The sequence below is a fragment of the Oncorhynchus keta genome, chromosome 31, assembly GCF_023373465.1.
Source record: "Oncorhynchus keta strain PuntledgeMale-10-30-2019 chromosome 31, Oket_V2, whole genome shotgun sequence".
Classification (NCBI taxonomy): domain Eukaryota; kingdom Metazoa; phylum Chordata; class Actinopteri; order Salmoniformes; family Salmonidae; genus Oncorhynchus; species Oncorhynchus keta.
In genome coordinates, this window is record NC_068451.1 from 9,112,947 (window position 1) to 9,130,099 (window position 17,153).

The 17,153-nt window shown below is 44.4% G+C and overlaps 1 pseudogene; it reads right to left on the reverse strand.

Moving 5' to 3' along the window:
* Positions 1-808: 808 nt before the first annotated feature.
* LOC118364334 (myelin-associated glycoprotein-like) overlaps positions 809-17,153 on the reverse strand; it is a 20,012-nt pseudogene continuing 3,667 nt past the window's right edge.

Sequence of the window (17,153 nt, forward strand, 5' to 3'; positions counted from 1 at the left end):
GGCCACTTCTTGCACGAGCAGAACCTTGTGTTCGAGGCTCCACAAACCTCTTAGAGTATCAATTTTCTCTCTTTATATAAAATCAAAGAAATATTCATTTCTCATCATCATCAAAAGCCACGGAGTCACAGCACACATCACTATTGAACTATATGTTGGAACAGAATATGTGAGATGAAGATGACAGGGTTCAATTGGATGTGTACCAGGCCTAACGTTTGTTGAACACTGGTCAGCGGTGACAACCACTGGATCAGGAAGAGAGAAGAGATCCCTCATTTCCTCCAGATCCAGGGTCAGAAATAGAGATAAGAAAAGAAAAAGCACAAAACACACCCCTTTCCCTGACACTTCGACTGGCAGCGGACACAGTGGAGAAGGACTATAACGGACGGATCTAGACAGTTAGCTTGGTATCCAAACTGATTTGCGCTGCGTTTCACAGGAAAACTGGTGAGCGCAGCGTTCAATCTGGTTTAACCAGGCTAGCTATGAGTATGATATAGGGTGACATACAGAAGGGGAGCCCCAGAAAAGCAATGCCAACAATTAATGGTGTAGAGATGGAAATAGCAACATTGAATCTAGATGATACAGTACAGTAACTAACGCATTGCACCTGTTGTGAGGGAATTGTTTGACTATGAACAATAGAGTAAGAGCCTGGAGACAGCTGCTGATAATACAAAGATCTTTTTACATTGTCCACTGGGCCGTGTTCTGACCCTGCAAGTAGCTACCAGCAGTCCTGGGTGGCGAGATGTGACTGGGGTTCCCCTTGGAGGCTTGGGGGTCGACTAACGGGGACGTCATTTGAGATGATTCAGGGACGGGCGGAGACGATGGGAGTTCTTGGTGTGGCGGTGAAGGTTGGTGATGGTGTCTATGGGGGAGGGGGGAAGACGTTTGAAGAGGGGGCGAATGACGTGAGGAGGGGGGCGACAACATGGCTGCCACTGTGTCCCGCGGTGACGATGGGTCAGGGAAGGATCGCGATTCATTTGGCCTTGATCTCGGTGTAGTCACTGCCGTCATCCCCCCTCCCTGAGGCCCCCCCATCCCTGGAGCGCCCCCGAGAAACTGCAGGGCGGCGTAATTCAGCTCTTGCCTCTCCAGGTCTGCCATAGAGCCCACAGGTTGATAATCCCCGTCTTCTCCCTGTTGAAGGTACGGAAAGAGAGAAGGCCCATTCAGAATCACAGGTTATATCAGGACAGTGCCACCAATGCCATTGACACCTTAGAACATTCAGAGTATAAAGGGATAACATGACAGACATTGAGAGAGAAGAAAGGAGGGTTAGTAGTTACTGGTGAGCAGAGGCGTAAAACAAGGAGATTGAGGCGGTTTAGCATATCCTGTTAGTATCGAGGCAGCCGTGCAACAGTAGTAGTGGAAATCGAAGGCAATAGAGCACATGGAAGCTGATCTCAGACAGCAGACGACTGTGGGCCAGATCTGGTTGTTTTGTGACACATACAATGTGGCTCAGTTCTGGCACCACAATGAGTCGTATGGCCCAGATCTTGTCCAAATGTATGAGATACGAACTGGGGGAGGGTTGGCACTTTGCTTATGGGCCATCTCTGGCTTGAGTTACTTTTGGTCTGAATGTGGGCCACATTGCCAGGCAAGGTCTGGACATTTCATGCTACAGATCCACTTCAGGACCGTAACACCAAGTGGTTAACTGGGTAAAATGGTAAATCGTAATATTGTAGATTAGAGCCAAATTTGGGCCATCGTATAATTTTGCTGTCTGTGATGTGTGAGGGATGCTGTCTACCACTGAGACTTGGAGTTGGGATTGGGGCTGGGTTGTTTAGGAACCTTACCGTGCTCTCCTCTAGAATGGAGTTAAACTTTGAGCCCAGAAGCTCTGTCTTAAGCTGTGCAAGAGTAAGGGAAGAGAAAACAGAGACAGAAGAACGCAGAGAAGCGATGAAGCAGAAAACAGTGGTCTGGAAAGGCTATGGTGGCAGCTACACCAGTGGTACTGTGATAGATAGCTATAGTGGTACTGGGATTCTCCGGCTAGGCCAGTAGTTGGCTGGGGAAGTTTACATTTTCTCTTTAACATAAGAGGTCATATAGGTTTTTGATTATTTATGAATATCTCCATGGAATGAACCTTACTTTACATCAAAAATAGGACATGAATTGAATGGGTATAGTATAGTTTCAGTATCAGCAACGGGTAAGCTATCATTCTCACGTTTAAGACAGATCTGAGAATGGTCATTATCATCATTATAGTCATCATCATCAACATGTCTCACCACTTTCTTCCTCAGACATTGTTTGTCCTTCTTGACTGTGCTGTAGTACAACGCTGGGTTCTCCAGTTTAGAGACCAGGTCCTGCCCAGGGTTGCCATTCTCTCTGGGGGGTGGAGTCACAAGATCAGACTCGGTCTCATGGCCGCTAACTAACTCAGGGTGACACTCCAAGCCTGGGCATCCATTTTAAAACAAGGGCCTGCATCCCAACGCAGTTAATAATCTACAGGCCTATGGTTCATGGTTGTGGTCGACGTTCATGGTTGTGGTTATTGGTTCATGGGTTTAGTTGCGGTTGAGCCGACACCCTCTCTTGGAGCGACTTTCAGTAAAAGCTTTTGTCGGAATGTGATGTATTGGTATAATGCTGAAGCACCTTAGTTAAGTAGGCTACCGTGGCTGTATTTTTAGCATAGCAGGTCAAGGGTACAAAGCAGTATCAAAGCAGGGAATTGAGCCTGCAAACTATAGGCTACGGTTAGTCTGGCTTGCTAACCCAATCCACCAGGCAGCCATTTTGGATCTCCATCTCAGAGTATTCCAGAAATGGGACTAGGGATGGCAAATGAATTGAACTCGCTCTGGCGTTAGCATAACTTATGACTAATGATTCTCAAGTCCGTTCATCGATCAATCATTCACTCATGAATACACAGAGGTGTTTTAGAATGGATGGCGAGGCTGAAGTGTTTCCTTATCGTCAATTCAAACAGGAAATGACCTGTACCTGTAACTCGCATCGACCCCTGTCACAGTTAGTGAAGGGTGGATACTCACTTCTTGTTGTTATGGCCCACATATCTCACTGCTGCGATGATGAAGGCGATGACAGCCACTCCACCGATGGTGCCAACGATCACTGCCATCATGTACTTCTCTAACATCGGACAAGAACATCATATTGAAGACAGTGTAGAAACATAAAATACTGTTTAGCTAGGTCCTGGTACTGTAACGCATTTACATTCAAGATAATGCTATTGCCATATCAAGCCAATGGGGTAGCCAGTTTATGCTCTTACTTATACAGTCAATCTAGATATCATATAAAGGTACTACACTTCTGATTTCAGTTCAATCCCTCATGTATGCTTGGCTATACAACGTATAGCATTTTAATTGTATGCATTTGTTTCTGTGTTTAACCATAAACCTGAACTTGTGTACTCACTCTCCTGCTGTAGCTCCAGATGAAAGCTCTCCGACCCGTATATGTTGCTAATGCTGCAGTGCACATTGACAGCACCGTTGCCCAGGCGCTCGCCCTTCTCCCGTAGTTTGATCATGCCCGTGGACGTGTGGCCGTCCGTGTGCGTGTAGTAGTTGTAGCGTCCGTCCGTGTCGTTGATGGTGATGTTCTTGTCGGGGAGGTAGAACTCGATGATGGGCTCAGGGTTACCCGTAGCCATGCAAACACACTGGACTCCCTCCCTCACCACTGTGCACTTGGACTCTTCCAGAAGGACAGGGGCGTCTGAAGAGAGGGTGGAGGGAAAGGATATGACTGACATGTAGAGTGGGATGGCATGGTGTAGCGTGGTGTAATGTAGGTGGTACAATACGATATGATATGTTATGATACCACATGACGTGATGTCCCACTCACATTCCACAGTGATGTTGAGGGAGCTGCTGGCTCGTCCGTGTTCGTTCTCTGCCAGGCAGCGGTACTGTCCGTCTCCCTGAGGGGTGAGCTCCAGAAGCTCCAGCACAGACACCTCCTCGGCCGTGATGGTGCCCACCAGCTCCCCGTCCTTCAGCCAGGTGAGGGTGGGTGCGGGATTGCCTTGGGTGCTACATTGCAGGGAGATGGAGGAACCTTCCAAAACGGTCAGGGAGCCATTTACCACTGGCTCACTGGGAGGGTCTGCAGGGAGGATAGATAGGGGATGAAAGGTAGAGTTATATGAAAGTAGTTCAAATGTTTTACTGTCTATAAACAAGAGCAAGAAGATATGGGCCAGGTTTATCACATGACTAATACATCGTTATATATATTGCGCATCACTACTTCACAGGAGAGGCATTTGACTGCAAACATTTAATTTTTTTAATCAAAATAAGTTTTGGTGCAGAAATGCCTTCTTGATCATGTGAACTTTCATGTGCCTTAATAACAAACGTGTATGCCATCTGTAAATATGAATACAATTGTTAAATTACGAGCCTAGTTAGTTTAGCCACGGAAAAAGTCAGGAACCTTCCCACTAGCCATGATTGGCTGAGATAATTGATGGGCTGGACAGGCTGAGAGATGAGTTCGGATTGGTCTGCCATGTAGCATGCTTCTGTCTATAATGAGCTGCTCAGTATGTCTAGGTAATCTTTTCTTAAGCAGATTTGTTTTGGAAAGATAGTTTTACACTTTCTGGAGGACTGAGTTTTGAAATCAGTGTAATTCCCAGTGGAAGCAGAGTATGATAGCTAAGGAGATGGAGAAAATTCAGGCGTTTGATAGCAAATGCGGAGGGAGTCGAAAAGAAAACAGTCTGTTGTGTAAAACTAAGGGCAACCATGTCATCCGTGACAGAGAGGGAGAAGCGTTCATCCATGTACTGTATACAGGTAAGAGAGTATAGCTAGCTACATTTTCAGATATTATACATTTCTAATTTTGTCAGGAAGTCATTTTCATTGCAAGTTAAAGCGTACTGTTAGCTGTGTAGTAATATTATTCGTATCTCAGAGCCATTTTCTAGTTTAGCTACCTGTAAATTCATGCAGGGTACTAATGCTACGAGTTGGGATAATGTTTCATTGTTTAGCTAGCTAGTTAGTTATCTACATGTCTAAACAAAATACTCCACTATGCAAGTAACCATTTCCCTGTACAGTTTATTTGTGCATTATTTGTGCATGTGACAAATAAACTTTAATTTTATTTGATATAGTATGTGTTTACCAGAGACTGTAATGTGAAGAACAGCATGAACTGTACCATAGTCCGATATAACGTTAGACCAACGAGACAGTGTCCAAGTTCTAAAATTCTCTGGTAGAATGCCATGCTTTTACACTCACAACCGTAAGCTATTTTCTGTAATTAGCGAACCGTTAACTTGTAAATAATGATCTTGTTGTGAGTTTATTTTCCTGGAATAATTCATTGATAACTGTTTACAGATATGTTGATAGACCAGCCTTTAGTCTTGAAATCTTGCCTCACGTGTGTATCCTTAAAGAGATGGGTGGGGCTATGTCTTAAGAGGGTGTGAACAATTCATAATGGGTGTAGACAAAGAAGAGCTCTCTAGTAGGTCTACCAAAACATTCAAGTGTCATTTTCTTAGAAGTGAGGTTATACGTTTATCAACTTTTAAAGCAGAATTACTTTCCCATTGTTCCTCAACTGCAGTGTGTGATATACTATTTTCTAGCTCAGAGTCTTTACTTTTATCCAATGTAAAAAACACAATTTCAAATTTGACTAAATAAGACCGAACCAAGTCGGTCGGTCACATATGTCACTGCAAATGACATAAACTAAAATGTCAGCTTGGTTGACATACTGTATAACTACAATGGTTAAATGTAACTATTTTTGATTATTCCAGAAACACCATGTTGCACAATGACACTTACACAAGACAGCCAGGTACATGGATGTGTTCATGGCGCCGTAGCCATTATCTCCCACGCAGGTGTAGATGCCCTCCTGAGAGGGGGTTAAGTCCTCCAGGGAGAGCGAGGCGTTGGAAGCCGTGTCCCACAGCAGCTCCTGGTCCCCAAACAGCCAGGAGATCCTGGGAGGAGGGTTACTGTCCACCTCGCAGAGCAGTGTTACCGAGCTGCCCTCCATCACCTCCACGGACACGTTCACCCACACCGAGCGAGGGGCATCTGGGGTGAGAGGAAGGGGAAGGTGGGGTTAGACTATTAAAAGTGACAGGTGTATAACCTGGTTAAACCCGACCTAACACTGCACTCATCATTGTTTCAAAGAAAAACAAAAAGGTGAAACGTAGACAAACAGGTTTGGTTGGATGACAGGCTAACATACCCAATACATACCATGTCACAATCTTGCCAGGCTAACATACCCAATGCATACCATGGTACAATCTTGCAATATATTTCTAAATGAAGTTACTACCCTTCTACTTTAGATGTAGAATAATGGATGACTGTAGATATTGACAATGATTCTACAATGTGTAGGCTACCCTGGGGCGGCAGGGTAGCCTAGTGGTTAGAGCGTTGGACTAGTAACTAGTAACCGAAAGGTTGCAAGTTCAAATCCCCGAGCTGACAAGGTACAAATCTGTCGTTCTGCCCCTGAACAGGCAGTTAACCCCAGAATTTGTTCTTAACTGACTTGCCTAGTAAAATAAAGGTAAAATTAAAATATCAGAAATATGTGTAACACTGCTAATTTGTAGTTGGCAAGATGAGTTTTTCTATATTAATATAATCCCCCACATTACATAATGTGTCTCCTGTTGTGTCCCAATGACACGCTTCTCACAGAATTTGAGGATTCAAAGCTACAGGTTCGGTGACAACAATCAGTTGGTCACTTACACTTGACATCCAGAGAGATAAGTCTCTCATAGACCAGGGTGGTGTTGGGGTAGTAGACCCTGCAGCCCAGCAGCTGACCATTGTGTATGGGCCTGGGGGTGAAGATGAGCGTGCTGGACAGCACGGCTGTGTTGCTCTCTTCCACGTAGTCTGAGGTATACTCGGGTTCAGGCAGGTAGTCTGTGTACATCCATTGGATCTCTGGGCTATTCTCTGGACAATTGTCTGGAGCATAGCACGTCAACTCCAGATTCTCGTCAGCGACTATCTCCTCAGGGATGTCAATGTTGGGCTGGTCTGGGGGACAGAGAGGATATAAGCGAATGAGTGAAGATTCACCATTTCACAATATTTACCAATTCTCATTAAAACTATAATAATTATAATCCCAGCTAGGACAATCCTAGCCTGGTCCCAGATATATTTGGGCTTGCCAACTCCTACTGTCATTGTCATGCCAAACAGTGTCCACAGTCGTTGGAAAGACAGCACAAACAGATATGGTACGAGGCGAGGGAAATCCAGCCCTTAAATGTGACATATTCAATTGTAAACAATTGTAAACATAACCTCTCAGCAGGCTTACCCAGCACCTTGAGCTCAGAGAAATCTGGGTAGGTGTAGATGTTGGCACCGCCCAGGTCGGCACGGAAGTAGTACCTCCCTGAGTGCTCTGTACCTATATTACTGATGAGCAGGGTGCAGTTCCTCTGTTGCAGGTCCCCAATGAGCTTGGTACGCCCTTTGTAACTTTCATGTACGATGTCTGTGCGCGTCTTGATCACCACAGGTGGGAAGAGCTGGGGGTAGGGCTGACCAAAGTACCAGATGCCGTGGGTGCCGCGGTACGGCCGGATACCGGACGGGTACATGAATGTGCAGGGGATGACCACGCAGGAGTTGGTCATGGCCGAGATGTCCCTGGGTATCCATACATTCCACTGGCCACTGACATCTGAGGGAGGGCAGGAGGGATATGGGACAAAGATTGGAAATGGAAATATTGAGAGCGAAATTATATACTGTATCAATGACCCGTCGATCTACAATACATCTACAGTTTCAAATGGAATCACTGAGAAAAGATGAACAGATAGAGAGAACAAAGGATGATATCATGATGTTCTCCCTGGTTGAGATGGTAAGAGCAGAGATGTGGAGGAAGCATATGGCACCACTAGCACCACTGTTTAAGAAAGCACTGGAACATTAGGCTGATTCCCTGCTGCCATGTGTGACAGTTGGAACCTGTATCTACTCTGTACCTGTTTGTTTTAGTGTTGCTTGCTGTAAGTTTGACACACTCTAAAAGTGGGTCAATGCAGTAAAACCACCAAGTGCAATTGCATACAGTTGAAGTCGAGAGTTTACATACACTCATGTTGGAGCCATTAAAACTTGTTTGAAAAACCACTCCACAAATTTCTTGATAACAAACTATAGTTTTTGCAAGTCGCTTAGGACATCTACCTTGTTCATGACGCAAGTCATTTTTCCCAACAATTGTTTACAGACAGATTATTTCACTGTATCACAATTCCAGTGGGTCAGAAGTTTACATACACTAAGTTGACTGTGCCTTTAAACAGCTTGGAAGACTCCATAAAATGATGTAATGGCTTTAGAAGCTTCTGATAGGCTAACTGACATCATTTGAGTCAATTGGAAGTGTACCTGTGGATGTATTTCAATGCCTACCTTCAAACTCAGTGCCTGTTTGCTTGACATCATGGGAAAATCAAAAGAAATCAGCCAAGACCTCAGAAAAAAATTGTACACCTCCACAAGTCTGGTTCATCCTTGGGAGCAATTTCCAAATGCCTGAAGGAACCACATTCATCTGTACAAACAATAGTACACAAGTATAAACACCATGGGACCAGGCAGTTGTCATACCGCTCAGGAAGGAGACGCGTTCTGTCTCCTAGAGATTAATGTACTTTGGTGCGAAAAGTGCAAATCAATCCCAGGACAACAGTAAAGGACCGTGTGAAGATGCTGGAGGAAAGAGGTACAAAACGAGTCCTATATCGACATAACCTGAAAGGCCTCAGCAAGAAAGAAGCCACTGCTCCAAAAACACCATAAAAAAGCCAGACTACGGTTTGCAACTGCACATGGGGACAAAGATCGTATTTTTTGGAGAAATGTCCTCTGGTCTGATGAAACAAAAATAGAACTGTTTGGCCATAATGACCATCATTATGTTTGGAGGAAAAAGGGGGAGGCTTGCAAGCTGAAGAACACCATCCCAACTGTGAAGCACGGGGGTGGCAGCATCATGTTGTGGGGGTGCTTTCCTGCAGGAGGGACTGGTGCACTTCACAAAATAGATGGCAACATGGAAAAATTATGTGGATATATTGAAGCAATATCTCAAGACATCAGTCAGGAAGTTAAAGCTTGGTTGCAAATGGGTCTTCCAAATGGACAGTGACCCCAAGCATACTTCAAAGTTGTGGCAAAATGGCTTAAGGACAACAAAGTCAAGGTATTGGAGTGGCCATCACAAAGCCCTGACCTCAACCCTATCGAAAATGTGTGGGCAGAACTCAAAAAGCATGTGCGAGCAAGGAGGACTACAACCGGACTCAGTTACACCAGCTCTGTCAGGAGGAATGGGCCAAAATTCACCCAACTTACTGTGGGAAGCTTGTGGCAGGCTACCCTAAATGTTTGACACAAGTTAGTAAGGCGATGCTACCAAATAGTAATTGAGTGTGTGTAAACTTCTGACCCACTGGGAATGTGATGAAATAAATAAAAGCTGAAATAAATCATTCTCTCTGCTTTTATTCTGACACTTCACATTCTTAAAATAAAGTGGTGATCCTAACTGACCTAAGACAGGGAATTTTTACTAGGATTAAATGTCAGGAATTGTGAAAGACTGAGTTTAAATGTATTTGGCTAAGGTGTATGTAAACGTCCGACTTCAACTGTATGTAAACTTCGACTTTAACTGTTTCTGGATTACTTCGTTTCTAGTATTTACATTTGTAGTCTTGAAATGAATTTCCCCAGTCTGAGTTGTGGTGTAATCGAGTAGTTATTCACACTGAATAGGGAATGAGAAACATAAAAGTCTTACCTTTGATGATTAGCAACACTGGCAGAAGCAGCTCCAAACACCACATGGTGTCTATTTAACCCTGAACCGGAGACCTCTGCAACAGACATCGGACCTCAATTACGCAGCCACAACTTTTACCATTTACCATTCTTTACCATTCTGTTCTGGACCAATGGAGCCCAATGCTAAGTGATATATTTTGAATATGCCAATATAGTGACATATAACTAATGTCAGTAGTGGTGACATGTAAATGCAATGGCTAAATTATACATTTTTTTAAATATTATAATTAGCATATGTTGCTTTTATCTCAGGTAACAATGGCAAAAGTCAATATGTTTGTGTGGAAAAAGACAGTAGACATTAATGACTATTACCTTGAATTGCTCAATGGGCGAAAAGTAGCCAAGACAGAAAATGTCTGATTCCTCAGCTTGGTGGTAGCAGTAGTAGTAATGTTCACTAGAGGGCGCCCAATCACACCCAGACACCTCAACAGCCCTCTCCCTTATCTTCTCTGTAAAAACAATATATATATTAAAACACACACAACAATTGACATGAGCATCAGGCGATGTCATCAGCCCTGCTGCCTGAGACGGGTTCTTCACAGGCACTGGCACATAGACATGGTGACGCACACTCTCTCTTTCTCTCTCGCGCTCTCACTCAGACGGCATTGTGTGAGTGCCTGTAAAGTCACTCATTAGGCTATTCATACGTAAGTCCCAGGTCTTCGACAGACAGTCACTGTTGGGCCCTGTTCAGAACCATGACTCAATACCCTAGTCCCTAGGCCCCTATCCACTACATGACATCATGGCGTCAACCATCATCATTTGGTCCGTTGGTTGTTTGGACCATTTAGTCTGTATCTACCAGTCTGTGTCTCCCCCTGTATGTCATCCATGATGCTATGGAGGCAACGACTTGTCTTTAGCCTCCCCCCGAGCAGCCGGCGGCTGCAGATGGTGGGCCTAAGAGTGGATTGTGTTGGAGAGCTCCATGATTAACACATCACTACGTCCCCAGACAGTCTATAGGCTGATAAGCTGTGTTCCTATGGAAAATAAGGGCAAATTCTGTTGGTTTTATGCAGTTTGGCAACAACAGGGAGAGGGTATTCTGGGCTGAGGGACACGAACATCCCGTTCTCGAACAAGCAATTGTACGCACACAAACAGCATGCTCATGCGTATTTCCAAACAGTGTCATAACACTTATACACACACACACACATTTGAAATCCAAAGTAAAATGTACGGTCCACATACAGATCACTTATAAAGTTGACTTGGACCCCTTTCAACCAAACCATGAGGCTCTAGGTTATGGCAATCATAGCCAATGCCATTAAAACATTGCGTCAAGCTGTACCATCTGCATTAGACAAAACCCCAAGAGAGGGACTGTGTCTGAGCTGAGAGTCAACACATCAGCCATGTCAGTAGGAACATAATAGCCCGGAGAGCAGGGCACTGACACCACCAGCAACAACAACGAGAGCCATTGATTGGCAGACAAACGGCCAGCACAGAGACCAGCCACAGACCACTTGCCTCATACCAGCTTCAGCACCAGGCTCCGGCTCCCTCTCGGTTCCTTCCCTCGGGTTCTGTCGGTTCTACGTTCTCCCCGAGCGTGTGCTTCCCTTGTGGGTCTCCACAGGTGGAAAAATCCTGTCTGTCGGGTTCTATGGATTCTAGGACAGGGGACGAGGAGAGAAAGAGGGACAGTGGCAGAGAGAGAGATGGAAAGAGGGAAAGAGAGACTGTGTGAGCTGCAGACTGTGGTGAATGTGTGTGGTGGGTAGTTTTGAATATGAATTCAAAAATTTCTCTGCCTTTTCCTAGGCCCACTACACGCATTCCTCTCCTCTATCGCCCTCTCTGCTATTGCCCGTCTCTCTGTCTCAGACCGTGGACCAGGCTTTTGACTCTCACAACCAGGTCAAATGAACCCTGCTAGTATTAGATAACTTCCCTTCTAGGACCTACTGTATCCACAAAGAGCCAGTGACCTCTGGGTGAATGTAAGTTGAGCCATAATATCACTATGACTAGTGAGTATGAGTAGATAAGTATGACTGGGTTTATACCCATACAGATGAGAATGTTCTCCATTTCCAAACAGTTCCATTGGAATCATACATCCCCACAGTTAGAGGCTTTAGTTATTGTACGGTGCCCACGTTGACTACGGTAGTAGTTGCAAACAAAATGAGTAAATATTTTAAAAACTAAGCCAAAAGATGCAAACCTGGGATTCTGATCTAAAAACAAACAACAGTGGTTCTTATTTTATTACAAAAAAACAAGACATTTGGTGTTGTAAAATGTTTTGAGCATTCCGTTGGACCACACACACACACACCAAATATTTTCCTGCATAAGGTATGTTTGTGGATGTGGGATGACAACATGGTCCAGCAAGCAACTAGAAGGACCCCCTACATATCAACGCAACAAGGAATACTTCTATTTCATGGTGGAACGGTTATTACAGTTTAAGTGGCGTGAGTCACTGTCCACCAAGCCATGGATGTTTTCAAGGGAATCCCTACACAAACACACTTGAGGATGGGCTGAGTAGGCCTGTGTGGTGGAAGGTTGGTAGAGTCCGAGTGAATACCTCATTCACAGACTGGAGCCTGTACAAATGAATGTGCAGCATGCCACAGACTCCTACACACATGAGGCACACGGCGTGCCAACACACTTCGCACAGTGGCCCTTACGGCGACACAACAGCTATGTGACCTTCCTCTCCGCCTCCTCCTCTCTCCTTCCCACATCCCCTCATCCTCCTCCACTTGCTGTCGTTCTGTTGGGACAAAGCAGTGTTTCCCTGCGCCATGGTCATTGTGTGTGTGTGTGTGCCTGTGTGTGTATGTATGTACGTATGTGTGTGTATGTACCACTTGGGGGAGGTTTCCTCCCAAGTCATTTCAAACATTTACAGAGCTTAGAGTGTATAGTCATGGCCAAAAGTTTTGAGAATGACACAAATATTAATTTCCACAAAGTTTGCTGCTTCAGTGTCTTTAGATATTTTGGTCAGATGTTACCATGGAATACTGAAGTATAATTACAAGCAGTTCATAAATGTCAACGGCTTTTATTGACAATTGCATGAAGTTGATGCAAAGAGTCAATATTTGCAGTGTGGACCCTTCTTTTTCAAGACCTCTGCAATCCGCCCTGGCATGCTGTCAGTTAACTTCTGGGCCACATCCTGACTGATGGCAGCCCATTCTTGAGTAATCATTGCTTGGAGTTTGTCAGAATTTGTGGGGTTTTGTTTGTCCTCCCGCCTCTTGGGGATTGACCACAAATTCTCAATGGGATTAAGGTCTGGGGAGTTTCCTGGCCATGGACCCAAAATATCAATGTTTTGTTCCCCGAGCCAATTAGTTATCACTTTTGCCTTATGGCAAGGTGCTCCATCATGCTGGAAAAGGCATTGTTCGTCACCAAACTGTTCCTGGATGGTTGGGAGAAGGTGCTCCCAGAGGATTTGTTGGTACCATTCTTTATTCAAGGCTGTGTTCTTAGGCAAAAATTGTGAGTGAGCCCACTCCCTTGGCTGAGAAGCTACCCCACACATGAATGGTCTCAGGATGCTTTGCTGTTGGCATGACACAGGACTGATGGTAGTGCTCACCTTGTATTCTCCAGAAAAGCTTTTTTCCGGATGCCCCAAACAATCGGAAAGGGGATTCATCAGAGAAAATGACTTTACCCCAGTCCTCAGCAGTCCAATCCCTGTACCTTTTGCAGAATATCAGTCTGTCCCTGATGTTTTTCCTGGAGAGAAGTGGCTTCTTTGCTGCCCTTCTTGACACCAGGCCATCCTCCAAAAGTCTTTGTCTCACTGTGCGTGCAGATGCACTTCCTGAGCAAGCTCTGTACTGGTGGTGCCCCGATCCCACAGCTGAATCAACTGTGGGATCGGAGACGGTCCTGGCGCTTGCTGGACTTTCTTGGGCGCCCTGAAACCTTCTTCACAATTGAACCGTTCTCCTTGAATTTCTTGATGATCTGATAAATGGTTGATTTAGGTGCAATCTTACTGGCAGCAATATCCTTGCCTGTGAAGCCCTTTTTGTGCAACGCAATGATGACGGCACTTGTTACCTTGCAGGTAACCATGGTTGACAGAGGAATAACAATGATTCTAAGCACCACCCTCCTTTTGAAACTTCCAGTCTGTTATTTATATTATTATTATTATGTTATTCGAACTCAATCAGCATGACAGAGTGATCTCCAGGCTTGTCCTCATCAACACTCACACCTGTGTTAACGAGAGAATCACTGACAAGATGTCAGCTGGTCCTTTGGTGGCAGGGCTGAAATGCAGTGGAAATGTTTTTTGGGGATTCAGTTAATTTGCATGGCAAAGAGGGACTTTGCAATTAATTGCAATTCATCTGATCACTCTTCATAACATTCTGGAGTATATGCAAATTGCCATCATACAAAATGAGGTAACAGACTTTGTGAAAATTAATATTTGTGTCATTCTCAAAAATTTGGCACAACTTTATGCATGTTCATCTGCTAATCTGACCACTATTGCATTGCCATTGTTAGCAATGTTGGCACAGCAACATTTCCAAATTGCTATACTTTAGTTAATGGCATAGAGACAAAAATAACACATTGATGAAATGTTTTTATAAAGTTTTTTCTTATTCATGATTGTTGGTTTCTGTGTGTTATACAGTAATAACAACATTACACTGCTAGAGGTCACAGGTCTGTATTGTGATAAATACTTAGGTGAAATGTACACACTAAGGTCATCCACACTAAATGACCTTAGTGTGGACTCTTGGAACATTCACATTGTAAAAATGACTGCAACACAAATTCCCCTTTAGGAGTCTATGGGAGAGTTTCAATTGGTTTTGCTCGCTTCCTGCTTCCTCTCCTCTGTTCAGGGAATCTGGAAACAAATGCGCTTGTATGAGATGAGACTCCCCTTTTCCACTTGCGCGTCATCAGGCAAATGACGTTTCTAGGGGTGGAATCCCCAAATAAATGTGTAAAGTGATTTTTTAAAAACAAACAAAGGTAGCTAGTTGTGCAAGACATTTTAAAGGTTAAAGGATAAGTAGTGTATCGTTTTTAAAAGTGTGCATGCTTTTCTCCTTCGAGAAAACAACAGCTGATTGAAAGGGGGTGTGGCGGCCGTTAAAACCCTTCCGTGCTAGGCGCCGTTGGGACGCTCTTGTGCGTCCTCTGCTGAAGTAGATCATCGAGGAGAGGAGGACACTTCTTCATTCGCCAACTAACGAATTGACGCTCTCCTCCACCACTTATCGTTTTCCGGGTCACGGAGGAGAGGAGGACAGCTTACTTTTTATCAGTTGAGAATCTCCCTAGGCGTACACTCCACCACTCCTCCTGTTCTTCATAGTGTTTCACATAGCCTGTGGGGGCTGTATTATCCCAGCGCCAACACAGTAGTAAATAGGCAGAATAATCACAGGCATCCTTAGCCCTATAATTTCATTCATAGCCTACACTAGGCCATATGCAGTGTGCACTATGTTCAGGACGTCTAGTGCAACAATGAGACTATCGACACAGAATCAGTAAGGCCGAAACAGGCCATGACACCTTTCCATATTTCCATGACTCATATTCCATATTCCAAATGATCAACCAATAACAAATGGCCCCACTGTCCTCAAGAGAAGGAGCCAGCTCAGCCAAGACAATTTGTATTCTTAATATCATATACTGCATGTATGTGAAGCTCGCTGGTGGCTCATAGGAATAAAGGAAACACTGTAAGCGGAACACTGCCCATTGTGAGGCAGAAACTGGAGGAATTTTCCGGAACAGGCCAGCTCACAGCTTGCGTTGCTGTTCGCCTGTGCGCACTGGTCCACAAGCTCTGGCCCCCACTGAAATACTCCAAGGAGCAGATGGTCTTAAAGCACACCCGCTCCCCCCTCCCACACACACAGCACTCGGAGCTGCCTGTGAGAAGCCCACCCCTCCACCGTCACTCCACATGACACAGTCTGTGTGAGGTAGAGTACTGCTTATAAGGCCACAATTACAACCTGTAAAATTATGACAAAATGTAGGTGTGACATGTACAGTGCCTGTACAGTATCTATGTGTGCATGTACAGTGCCAGACAAAAGTTTGGACACACCTACTCATTCCAGGGTTTTTCTTTATTTTTACTATTTTCTACATTGTAAAATAATAGTGAAGACATCAAAACGATGAAATAACACACATGGAATCTTGTAGTAACCAAAAAAGTGTTAAACAAATCAAAATCTATTTCATATTTGAGAATCTTCAAAGTAGCAATCCTTTGCCTTGATGACAACTTTGCACATTCTTAGCATTCTCTCAACCAGCTTCATGAGGTAGTCTCCTGGAATGCATTTCAATTAACAGGTGTGTCTTGTTAAAAGTTCATTTGTGGAATTTCTTTCCTTCTTAATGTGTTTGAGCCAATCAGTTGTGTTGTAACAAGGTAGGGGTGGTATACAGAAGATAGCCCTATTTGGTAAAAGACCAAGTCCATATTATGGCAAGAACAGCTCAAATATGCAAAGAGAAACAACAGTCCATCATTACTTTAAGACATGAAGGTCAGTCAATCTGAACTTTTCATGAACTTTGAACGTTTCTTCAAGACCTGTCGCAAATAACATCAAACGCTATGATGAAACTGACACTCATGAGTACCGCCACAGGAAAGGAAGACCCAGAGTTACCTCTGCTGCAGAGGATACGTTCATTAGAGACTGTTCAGAGGAGACTGTGTGAATCAGGCCTTCATGGTCGAATTGCTGCAAAGAACCACTACTAAAGGACACCAACAAGAAGAAGAGACTTGTTTGGGACAAGAAACACGAGCAATGGACATTAGACCGGTGGAAATCCGTTGAATCTGATGAGTCCAAATTTGAGATTTTTGGTTCCAACCACTGTGTCTTTGTGAGATGCAGAGTAGGTGAACAGATGATCTCCGCATGTTTTTGTTTCCCCTGTGAAGCATGGAGGAGGAGGTGTGATGGTGCTTTGCTGGTGACACAGTAGGTGATTTATTTAAAATTCAAGGCACACTTAACCAGCAAGGCTACGTTGTCATTCTGCAGCAATACTCCATCCCATCTGGTTTGCGCTAGGTGGGACTATCATTTGTTTTTCAACAGGACAATGACTCATGACACAAAACACACCTCCAGGCTGTGTAAGGGCTATTTGACCAGTGGTGGACTGCTGCATCAGATGACCTGG